Here is a 13,106-nt window from a genome sequence, read left to right on the forward strand (position 1 = left end):
ACTCTGTTTACTGTAGGGCACTGTTTGAATAGACTGTTTACTGTAGGGCACTGTTTAAACAGACTCTGTTTATTGTAGGGGACTGTTTAAATAGACACTGTTTACTGTAGGGCCCTGTTTACATAGACTGTTTACTGTAAGACACTGTTTAAACAGACTCTCTTTACTGTAGGGCCCTGCTTACATAGACTGTTTACTGTAGGACACTGTTTAAATAGACTCTGTTTACTGTAGGGCACTGTTTAAACAGACTGTTTACTGTAGGGAACTGTTTGAATAGACTCTGTACTGTAGGGCAATGTTTAACTAGACTCTGTTTACAGTAGGGCACTGTTTAACTAGACTCTGTTTATTGTAGGGTACTGTTTAAATAGACTCTGTGGGCAGCACGGTAGCATTGTGGCTAGCACAAATGCTTCACAGCTCCAGGGTCCCAGGTTCGATTCCGGCTTGGGTCACTGTCTGTGCGGAGTCTGCACATCCTCCCCGTGTGTGCGTGGGTTTCCTCCCACAATCCAAAGATGTGCGGGTTAGGTGGATTGGCCATGCTAAATTGCCCATAGTGTCCAAAATTGCCCTGAGTGTAGGGTGGGGTTATTGGGTTATGGGGATAGGGTGGAGGTGTGGACCTTGGGTAGGGTGCTCTTTCCAAGAGCCGGTGCAGACTCGATGGAACGAATGGCCTCCTTCTGCACTGTAAATTCTATGATAATCTATAGGGCACTGTTTAAATAGTCTATTTAAACAGTGCCGACAGAAAACAGTCTGTTTAAACAGTGTCCTACAGTAAACAGAGTCTATTTAAACAGTCCCCTACAATAAACAGAGTCTGTTTAAACAGTGTCCTACAGTAAACAGTCTGTGTAAACAGGGCCCTACAGTAAACAGAGTCTATTTAAACAGTCCCCTACAATAAACAGAGTCTGTTTAAACAGTGTCCTACAGTAAACAGTCTGTGTAAACAGGGCCCTACAGTAAACAGAGTCTATTTAAACAGTGTCCTACAATAAACAGAGTCTGTTTAAACAGTGTCCTACAGTAAACAGTCTGTGTAAACAGGGCCCTACAGTAAACAGAGTCTATTTAAACAGTGCCCTACTGTAAACATAGTCTATTTAAACAGTGCCGACAGAAAACAGAGTCTATTTAAACAGTGCCCTATAGTAAACAGAGTCTATTTAAACAGTGTCTTACAGTAAACTGTCTATTTAAACAGTGTCTTACAGTAAACAGAGTCTATTTAAACAGTGTCTTACAGTAAACAGAGTCTATTTAAACAGTGTCCTACAGTAAACAGTCTATGTAAACAGGGCCCTACAGTAAACAGAGTCTGTTTAAACAGTGTCCTACAGTAAACAGAGTCCATTTAAACAGGGCCCTACAGTAAACAGAGTCTATTTAAACAGTCCCCTACAATAAACAGAGTCTGTTTAAACAGTGTCCTACAGTAAACAGTCTGTGTAAACAGTGTCCTACAGTAAACAGAGTCTATTTAAACAGTCCCCTACAATAAACAGAGTCTGTTTAAACAGTGTCCTACAGTAAACAGTCTGTGTAAACAGGGCCCTACAGTAAACAGAGTCTATTTAAACAGTCCCCTACAATAAACAGAGTCTGTTTAAACAGTGTCCTACAGTAAACAGTCTGTGTAAACAGGGCCCTACAGTAAACAGAGTCTATTTAAACAGTGCCCTACTGTAAACATAGTCTATTTAAACAGTGCCGACAGAAAACAGAGTCTATTTAAACAGTGCCCTATAGTAAACAGAGTCTATTTAAACAGTGTCTTACAGTAAACTGTCTATTTAAACAGTGTCTTACAGTAAACAGAGTCTATTTAAACAGTGTCTTACAGTAAACAGAGTCTATTTAAACAGTGTCCTACAGTAAACAGTCTATGTAAACAGGGCCCTACAGTAAACAGAGTCTGTTTAAACAGTGTCCTACAGTAAACAGTCTATGTAAACAGGGCCCTACAGTAAACAGAGTCTATTTAAACAGTCCCCTACAATAAACAGAGTCTGTTTAAACAGTGTCCTACAGTAAACAGTCTGTGTAAACAGGGCCCTACAGTAAACAGAGTCTATTTAAACAGTCCCCTACAATAAACAGAGTCTGTTTAAACAGTGTCCTACAGTAAACAGTCTGTGTAAACAGGGCCCTACAGTAAACAGAGTCTATTTAAACAGTGCCCTACTGTAAACATAGTCTATTTAAACAGTGCCGACAGAAAACAGTCTATGTTTACAGTAGGGCACTGTTTAAATAGACTGTTTATTGTAGGGCACTGTTTAAATAGACTGTTTACTGTAGGGCACTGTTTAAATAGACTCTGTTTATTGTAGGGCACTGTTTAAATAGACTCTGTTTACTATAGGGCACTGTTTAAATAGACTTTACTGTCGGCACTGTTTAAATAGTCACTGTTTATTGTAGGGGACTGTTTAAATAGACTCTGTTTACTGTAGGGCCCTGTTTACATAGACTGTTTACTGTAGGACACTGTTTAAATAGACTCTGTTTATTGTAGGAGACTCTTTAAATAGACTCTGTTTACTGTAGTGCACTGTTTAAATAGACTGTTTACTGTAGGGCCCTGTTTAAATAGACTCAGTTTATTGTAGGAGACTCTTTAAATAGACTCTGTTTACTGTAGTGCACTGTTTAAATAGACTGTTTACTGTAGGGCCCTGTTTAAATAGACTCAGTTTATTGTAGGAGACTCTTTAAATAGACTCTGTTTACTGTAGTGCACTGTTTAAATAGACTGTTTACTGTAGGGCCCTGTTTAAATAGACTCAGTTTATTGTAGGAGACTCTTTAAATAGACTCTGTTTACTATAGGGCACTGTTTAAACAGACTCTGTTTACTGTAGGACACTGTTTAAATAGACTCTGTTTACTGTCGGCACTGTTTAAACAGACTCTGTTTACTGTAGGACACTGTTTAAATAGACTCTGTTTACTGCAGGGCACTGTTTAAATAGACTCTGTTTACTATAGGGCACTGTTTAAATAGACTGTTTACTGTAGGGTACTGTTTAAATAGACTCTGTTTACTGTAGGACACTGTTTAAATAGACTCTGTTTACTGTAGGGCACTGTTTAAATAGACTCTGTTTACTATAGGGCACTGTTTAAATAGACTTTACTGTCGGCACTGTTTAAATAGTCACTGTTTATTGTAGGGCACTGTTTAAATAGACTGTTTACTGTAGGGTACTGTTTAAATAGACTCTGTTTACTGTAGGACACTGTTTAAACAGACTCTGTTTACTGTAGGGCACTGTTTAAACAGACTCTGTTTCCTGTAGGGCACTGTTTAAATAGACTCTGTTTACTATAGGGCACTGTTTAAATAGACTCTGTTTATTGTAGGGCACTGTTTAAATAGACTGTTTACTGTAGGGCACTATTTAAATAGACTGTTTACTGTAGGGCACTATTTAAATAGACTGTTTACTGTAGGCCACTGTTTGAATAGACTCTGTTTACTGTAGGGCACTGTTTAAATAGACTCTGTTTACTGTAGGGCCCTGTTTAAACAGACTCTGTTTACTGTAGGGCCCTTTTTAAATAGACTGTTTACTGTAGTGCACTGTTTAAATAGACTGTTTACTGTAGGGCACTGTTTAAATAGACTCTGTTTACTGTAGGGCCCTGTTTAAACAGACTCTGTTTACTGTCGGGCCCTTTTTAAATAGACTGTTTACTGTAGTGCACTGTTTAAATAGACTGTTTACTGTAGGGCACTGTTTGAATAAACTCTGTTTACTGTAGGGCACTGTTTAAACAGACTCTGTTTACTGTAGGGCCCTTTTTAAATAGACTGTTTACTGTAGTGCACTGTTTAAATAGACTGTTTACTGTAGGGCACTGTTTGAATAGACTGTTTACAGTAGGGCACTGTTTAAATAGACTCTGTTTACTGTAGGCCACTGTTTAAATAGACTGTTTACTGTAGGGCACTGTTTGAATAGTCTCTGTTTACAGTAGGGCACTGTTTAAACAGACTCTGTTTACTGTAGGGCACTGTTTAAATAGACTGTTTACTGTAGGGCACTATTTAAATAGACTATTTACTGTAGGCCACTGTTTGAATAGACTCTGTTTACTGTAGGGCCCTTTTTAAATAGACTTTACTGTCGGCACTGTTTAAATAGTCACTGTTTACAGTAGGGCACTGTTTAAATAGACTCTGTTTACTGTAGGGCACTGTTTAAATAGACTCTGTTTACTGTAGGACACTGTTTAAACAGACTCTGTTTACTGTAGGGCACTGTTTAAACAGACTCTGTTTACTGTAGGGCACTGTTTAAACAGACACTGTTTACTGTAGGGCACTGTTTAAATAGACTCTGTTTACTGCAGGGCACTGTTTAAATATACAGTTTACTGTAGGGCACTGTTTAAATAGACTCTGTTTACTGTAGGGCACTGTTTAAATAGACTGTTTACTGTAGGGCACTATTTAAATAGACTGTTTACTGTAGGCCACTGTTTGAATAGACTCTGTTTACTGTAGGGCACTGTTTAAACAGACCCTGTTTACTGTAGGGCCCTTTTTAAATAGACTGTTTACTGTAGTGCACTGTTTAAATAGACTGTTTACTGTAGGGCACTGTTTAAATAGACTGCTTACTGTAGGGCACTGTTTAAATAGTCTCTATTTACTGTAGGCCACTGTTTGAATAGACTGTTTACTGTAGGTCACTGTTTGAATAGACTGTTTACTGTAGGGCACTGTTTAAATATACAGTTTACTGTAGGGCACTGTTTAAACAGACTCTGTTTACTGTAGGGCACTGTTTAAATAGTCTCTATTTACTGTAGGCCACTGTTTGAATAGACTGTTTACTGTAGGGCACTGTTTGAATAGACTATGTTTACTGTAGGGCACTGTTTACATAGACTGTTTACTGTAGGGCACTGTTTAAACAGACTCTGTTTACTGTAGGGCACTGTTTAAACAGACTCTGTTTACTGTAGGGCACTGTTTAAACAGACTCTGTTTACTGTAGGGCACTGTTTAAATAGACTCTGTTTACTGTAGGGCACTGTTTAAATAGACTCTGTTTACTGTAGGGCACTGTTTAAATGGACTGTTTACTGTAGACCACTGTTTGAATAGACTCTGTTTACTGTAGGGCACTGTTTGAATATACAGTTTACTGTAGGGCACTGTTTAATCAGACTCTGTTTACTGTCGGGCACTGTTTAAATAGACTCCGTTTACTGTAGGGCACTGTTTAAACAGACTCTGTTTACTGTAGGGCACTGTTTAAACAGACTCTGTTTACTGTAGGGCACTGTTTGAATAGACTCTGTTTACTGTAGTGCACCTTAAATAGACTGTTTACTGTAGGGCACTGTTTAAACAGACTCTGTTTACTGTAGGGCACTGTTTGAATAGATTCTGTTTACAGTAGGGCACTGTTTAAACAGACTCTGTTTATTGTAGGAGACTGTTTAAATAGATTCTGTTTAATGTAGAGCACTGTTTAAACAGACTCTGTTTACTGTAGGGCACTGTTTAAATAGACTCTGTTTACTGTAGGGCCCTGTTTAAATAGACTCTGTTTACTGTAGGCCACTGTTTGAATATACTCTGTTTACTGTAGTGCACTGTTTAAATAGACTGTTTACTGTAGGGCCCTGTTTAAATAGACTCAGTTTATTGTAGGAGACTCTTTAAATAGACTCTGTTTACTGTCGGCACTGTTTAAATAGACTATGTTTACAGTAGGGCACTGTTTAAATAGACTCTGTTTATTGTAGGGCACTGTTTAAATAGACTCTGTTTACTATAGGGCACTGTTTAAATAGACTTTACTGTCGGCACTGTTTAAATAGTCACTGTTTATTGTAGGGCACTGTTTAAATAGACTGTTTACTGTAGGGTACTGTTTAAATAGACTCTGTTTACTGTAGGACACTGTTTAAACAGACTCTGTTTACTGCAGGGCACTGTTTAAATAGACTCTGTTTACTGCAGGGCACTGTTTAAATATACAGTTTACTGTAGGGCACTGTTTAAATAGACTGTTTACTGTAGGGCACTATTTAAATAGACTGTTTACTGTAGGCCACTGTTTGAATAGACTCTGTTTACTGTAGGGCACTGTTTAAATAGACTCTGTTTACTGTAGGGCCCAGTTTAAACAGACTCTGTTTACTGTAGGGCCCTTTTTAAATAGACTGTTTACTGTAGTGCACTGTTTAAATAGACTGTTTACTGTAGGGCACTGTTTGAATAGACTCTGTTTACTGTAGGGCACTGTTTAAACAGACTCTGTTTACTGTAGGGCCCTTTTTAAATAGACTGTTTACTGTAGTGCACTGTTTAAATAGACTGTTTACTGTAGGGCACTGTTTGAATAGACTGTTTACAGTAGGGCACTGTTTAAATAGACTCTGTTTACTGTAGGCCACTGTTTAAATAGACTGTTTACTGTAGGGCACTGTTTGAATAGACTCTGTTTACTGTCGGCACTGTTTGAATAGACTCTGTTTACAGTAGGGCACTGTTTAAACAGACTCTGTTTACTGTAGGGCACTGTTTAAATAGACTGTTTACTGTAGGGCACTATTTAAATAGACTGTTTACTGTAGGCCACTGTTTGAATAGACTCTGTTTACTGTAGGGCACTGTTTAAACAGACTCTGTTTACTGTAGGGCACTGTTTAAATAGACCCTGTTTACTGTAGGGCACTGTTTAAATAGACTCTGTTTACTGTAGGACACTGTTTAAACAGACTCTGTTTACTGTAGGGCACTGTTTAAATAGACTCTGTTTACTGCAGGGCACTGTTTAAATATACAGTTTACTGTAGGGCACTGTTTAAATAGACTCTGTTTACTGTAGGGCACTGTTTAAATAGACTGTTTACTGTAGGGCACTATTTAAATAGACTGTTTACTGTAGGCCACTATTTGAATAGACTCTGTTTACTGTAGGGCACTGTTTAAACACACCCTGTTTACTGTAGGGCCCTTTTTAAATAGACTGTTTACTGTAGTGCACTGTTTAAATAGACTGTTTACTGTAGGGCACTGTTTAAATAGACTGCTTACTGTAGGGCACTGTTTAAATAGTCTCTATTTACTGTAGGCCACTGTTTGAATAGACTGTTTACTGTAGGTCACTGTTTGAATAGACTATGTTTACTGTAGGGCACTGTTTACATAGACTGTTTACTGTAGGGCACTGTTTAAACAGACTCTGTTTACTGTAGGGCACTGTTTAAACAGACTCTGTTTACTGTAGGGCACTGTTTAAACAGACTCTGTTTACTGTAGGGCACTGTTTAAATAGACTCTGTTTACTGTAGGGCACTGTTTAAATAGACTCTGTTTACTGTAGGGCACTGTTTAAATGCACTGTTTACTGTAGACCACTGTTTGAATTGACTCTGTTTACTGTAGGGCACTGTTTGAATATACAGTTTACTGTAGGGCACTGTTTAAACAGACTCTGTTTACTGTCGGGCACTGTTTAAATAGACTCCGTTTACTGTAGGGCACTGTTTAAACAGACTCTGTTTACTGTAGGGCACTGTTTAAACAGACTCTGTTTACTGTAGGGCACTGTTTGAATAGACTCTGTTTACTGTAGTGCACCTTAAATAGACTGTTTACTGTAGGGCACTGTTTAAACAGACTCTGTTTACTGTAGGGCACTGTTTGAATAGATTCTGTTTACAGTAGGGCACTGTTTAAACAGACTCTGTTTATTGTAGGAGACTGTTTAAATAGATTCTGTTTAATGTAGAGCACTGTTTAAACAGACTCTGTTTACTGTAGGCCACTGTTTGAATAGACTCTGTTTACTGTAGGGCACTGTTTAAATAGACTCTGTTTACTGTAGGGCACTGTTTCAATATACTCTGTTTACTGTAGGGCACTGTTTAAACAGACTCTGTTTACTGTAGGGCACTGTTTAAACAGACTCTGTTTACTGTAGGGCACTGTTTGAATAGATTCTGTTTACAGTAGGGCACTGTTTAAACAGACTCTGTTTATTGTAGGAGACTGTTTAAATAGATTCTGTTTAATGTAGAGCACTGTTTAAACAGACTCTGTTTACTGTAGGCCACTGTTTGAATAGACTCTGTTTACTGTAGGGCACTGTTTAAATAGACTCTGTTTACTGTAGGGCACTGTTTCAATAGACTCTGTTTACTGTAGGGCACTGTTTAAACAGACTCTGTTTACTGTAGGGCACTGTTTAAATATACAGTTTACTGTAGGACACTGTTTAAATATACAGTTTACTGTAGGGCACTGTTTAAATGGACTGTTTACTGTCGACCACTGTTTGAATAGACTATGTTTACTGTAGGCCACTGTTTGAATAAACTCTGTTTACTGTAGGGCACTGCTTAAATAGACTCTGTTTACTGTAGGGCACTGTTTAAATATACAGTTTACTGTAGGGCACTGTTTAAATATACAGTTTACTGTAGGGCACTGTTTAAACAGACTCTGTTTACTGTAGGGCACTGTTTAAATGGACTGTTTACTGTAGACCACTGTTTGAATAGACTCTGTTTACTGTAGGGCACTGTTTGAATAGACTGTTTACTGTAGTGCACCTTAAATAGACTGTTTACTGTAGGGCACTGTTTAAACAGACTCTGTTTACTGTAGGGCACTGTTTAAATAGACTGTTCTGTAGGGCACTGTTTGAATAGACTCTGTTTACTGTAGGGCACTGTTTGAATAGACTCTGTTTACTGTAGTGCACCTTAAATAGACTGTTTACTGTAGGGCCCTGTTTAAATGGACTCTGTTTACTGTTGACTAAACAGTCTATTGGATAAACATATGGATGATAATGGCATAGTGTAGGTTAGATGGCTTTTGTTTCGGTGCAACATCGTGGGCCGAAGGGCCTGTACTGCACTGTATCGTTCTATGTTCTGTGTTCTATGTTGACTGAAGGGCACTGTTTAAACAGACTCTGTTTACTGTAGGGCACTGTTTGAATAGACTGTTTACTGTAGGGCACTGTTTAAACAGACTCTGTTTATTGTAGGGGACTGTTTAAATAGACACTGTTTACTGTAGGGCCCTGCTTACATAGACTGTTTACTGTAGGACACTGTTTAAACAGACTCTCTTTACTGTAGGGCACTGTTTAAACAGACTGTTTACTGTAGGGAACTGTTTGAATAGACTCTGTACTGTAGGGCAATGTTTAACTAGACTCTGTTTACAGTAGGGCACTGTTTAACTAGACTCTGTTTATTGTAGGGTACTGTTTAAATAGACTCTGTTTACTATAGACTCTGTGGGCAGCACGGTAGCATTGTGGCTAGCACAAATGCTTCACAGCTCCAGGGTCCCAGGTTCGATTCCGGCTTGGGTCACTGTCTGTGCGGAGTCTGCACATCCTCCCAGTGTGTGCGTGGGTTTCCTCCGGGTGCTCCGGTTTCCTCCCACAATCCAAAGATGTGCGGGTTAGGTGGATTGGCCATGCTAAATTGCCCATAGTGTCCAAAATTGCCCTGAGTGTAGGGTGGGGTTATTGGGTTATGGGGATAGGGTGGAGGTGTGGACCTTGGGTAGGGTGCTCTTTCCAAGAGCCGGTGCAGACTCGATGGAACGAATGGCCTCCTTCTGCACTGTAAATTCTATGATAATCTATAGGGCACTGTTTAAATAGTCTATTTAAACAGTGCCGACAGAAAACAGTCTGTTTAAACAGTGTCCTACAGTAAACAGAGTCTATTTAAACAGTCCCCTACAATAAACAGAGTCTGTTTAAACAGTGTCCTACAGTAAACAGTCTGTGTAAACAGGGCCCTACAGTAAACAGAGTCTATTTAAACAGTCCCCTACAATAAACAGAGTCTGTTTAAACAGTGTCCTACAGTAAACAGTCTGTGTAAACAGGGCCCTACAGTAAACAGAGTCTATTTAAACAGTCCCCTACAATAAACAGAGTCTGTTTAAACAGTGTCCTACAGTAAACAGTCTGTGTAAACAGGGCCCTACAGTAAACAGAGTCTATTTAAACAGTCCCCTACAATAAACAGAGTCTGTTTAAACAGTGTCCTACAGTAAACAGTCTGTGTAAACAGGGCCCTACAGTAAACAGAGTCTATTTAAACAGTGCCCTACTGTAAACATAGTCTATTTAAACAGTGCCGACAGAAAACAGTCTATGTTTACAGTAGGGCACTGTTTAAATAGACTCTGTTTATTGTAGGGCACTGTTTAAATAGACTCTGTTTACTGTAGGGCCCTGTTTAAATAGACTCAGTTTATTGTAGGAGACTCTTTAAATAGACTCTGTTTACTGTAGTGCACTGTTTAAATAGACTATGTTTACAGTAGGACACTGTTTAAACAGACTCTGTTTACTGTAGGGCACTGTTTAAATAGACGCTGTTTACTGCAGGGCACTGTTTAAATATACAGTTTACTGTAGGACACTGTTTAAATAGACTGTTTACTGTAGGCCACTGTTTGAATAGACTCTGTTTACTGTAGGGCACTGTTTAAACAGACTCTGTTACTGTAGGGCACTGTTTGAATAGACTCTGTTTACAGTAGGGCACTGTTTAAATAGACTGTTTACTGTAGGCCACTGTTTAAATAGACTGTTTACTGTAGGGCACTGTTTGAATAGACTCTGTTTACTGTAGGGCACTGTTTAAATAGACTCTGTTTACAGTAGGGCACTGTTTAAATAGACTCTGTTTACTGTAGGCCACTGTTTAAATAAACTGTTTACTGTAGGCCCTGTTTAAATAGACTGTTTACTGTAGGGCACTGTTTGAATAGACTCTGTTTACTGCAGGGCACTGTTTGAATAGACTCTGTTTACTGTAGGCACTGTTTAAATAGACTGTTTACTGTAAGACACTGTTTAAATAGACTCTGTTTACTGCAGGGCACTGTTTAAATAGACCCTGTTTACTGTAGGGCACTGTTTAAATAGTCTCTATTTACTGTAGGGCACTGTTTAAATAGACTCTGTTTACTGCAGGGCACTGTTTAAATAGACCCTGTTTACTGTAGGACACTGTTTAAATAGTCTCTATTTACTGTAGGGCACTGTTTAAATAGACTGTTTACTGTAGGGCACTGTTTAAATAGACCCTGTTTACTGCAGGGCACTGTTTGAATAGACTCTGTTTACTGTAGGGCACTGTTTAATCAGACTCTGTTTACTGTAGGGCACTGTTTAAATAGACTCTGTTTACTGTAGGGCACTGTTTAAATAGACTCTGTTTACTGTCGGCACTGTTTAAATAGACTGTTTACTGCAGGGCACTGTTTGAATAGACTCTGTTTACTGCAGGGCACTGTTTAAATAGACTCTGTTTACTGTCGGCACTGTTTAAATAGACTCTGTTTACTGTGGGGCACTGTTTAAATAGACTCTGTTTACTGTAGGGCACTGTTTAAATAGACTCTGTTTACTGCAGGGCACTGTTTAAATAGACTCTGTTTACTGCAGGGCACTGTTTGAATAGACTCTTTACTGTTGGCACTGTTTAAATAGACTCTGTTTACTGTAGGGCACTGTTTAAATAGACTCTGTTTATTGTAGGGCACTGTTTAAATAGACTCTGTTTACTGCAGGGCACTGTTTAAATAGACTCTGTTTACTGTCGGCACTGTTTAAATAGACTCTGTTTACTGTAGGGCACTGTTTAAATAGACTCTGTTTACTGCAGGGCACTGTTTAAATAGACTCTGTTTACTGTCGGCACTGTTTAAATAGACTCTGTTTACTGTAGGGCACTGTTTAAATAGACTCTGTTTACTGTAGGGCACTGTTTAAATAGACTCTGTTTACTGCAGGGCACTGTTTAAATAGACTCTGTTTACTGCAGGGCACTGTTTGAATAGACTCTTTACTGTTGGCACTGTTTAAATAGACTCTGTTTACTGTAGTGCACTGTTTAACTAGACTCTGTTTACTGCAGGGCACTGTTTAAATAGACTCTGTTTACTGCAGGGCACTGTTTGAATAGACTCTTTACTGTTGGCACTGTTTAAATAGACTCTGTTTACTGTAGGCACTGTTTAAACAGACTCTGTTTATTGTAGGGCACTGTTTAAATAGACTCTGTTTACTGCAGGGCACTGTTTAAATAGACTCTTTACTGTTGGCACTGTTTAAATAGACTCTGTTTACTGTAGGCACTGTTTAAACAGACTCTGTTTATTGTAGGGCACTGTTTAAATAGACTCTGTTTACTGCAGGGCACTGTTTAAATAGACTCTTTACTGTTGGCACTGTTTAAATAGACTCTGTTTACTGTAGGGCACTGTTTAAATAGACTGTTTACTGTAGGCCACTGTTTAAATAGACTGTTTACTGTAGGGCACTGTTTAAATAGACTCTGTTTACTGCAGGGCACTGTTTAAATAGACTCTGTTTACTGCAGGGCACTGTTTAAATAGACTCTGTTTACTGTAGGGCACTGTTTAAATAGACTCTGTTTACTGCAGGGCACTTTTTAAATAGACTGTTTACTGTAGTGCACTGTTTAAATAGACTCTGTTTACTGCAGGGCACTGTTTGAATAGACTCTCTTTACTGTAGGGCACTGTTTAAATAGACTGTTTACTGTAGGGCACTGTTTGAATAGACTGTTTACTGTAGGGCACTGTTTAAATAGACTGTTTACTGTAGGGCACTGTTTAAACAGACTCTGTTTATTGTAGGGCACTGTTTAAATAGTCTCTATTTACTGTAGGCCACTGTTTGAATAGACTGTTTACTGTAGGGGACTGTTTGAATAGACCCTGTTTACTGTAGGGCCCTGTTTAAATAGACTGTTTACTGTAGGGCACTGTTTAAATAAACTGTTTACTGTAGGGCACTGTTTGAATAGACTCTGTTTACTGTAGGGCACTGTTTAAATAGACTGTTTACTGTAGGCCACTGTTTAAATAGACTGTTTACTGTAGGGCACTGTTTAAACAGACTCTGTTTACAGTAGGGCACTGTTTAAATAGACTGTTTACTGTAGGCCACTGTTTAAATAGACTGTTTACTGTAGGGCACTGTTTAAACAGACTCTGTTTACTGTAGGCCACTGTTTAAACAGACTCTGTTTACTGTAGGCCACTGTTTAAACAG

Source organism: Scyliorhinus torazame, chromosome 5, assembly GCF_047496885.1.
Source record: "Scyliorhinus torazame isolate Kashiwa2021f chromosome 5, sScyTor2.1, whole genome shotgun sequence".
In the NCBI taxonomy this organism is placed as follows: Eukaryota; Metazoa; Chordata; class Chondrichthyes; order Carcharhiniformes; family Scyliorhinidae; genus Scyliorhinus; species Scyliorhinus torazame.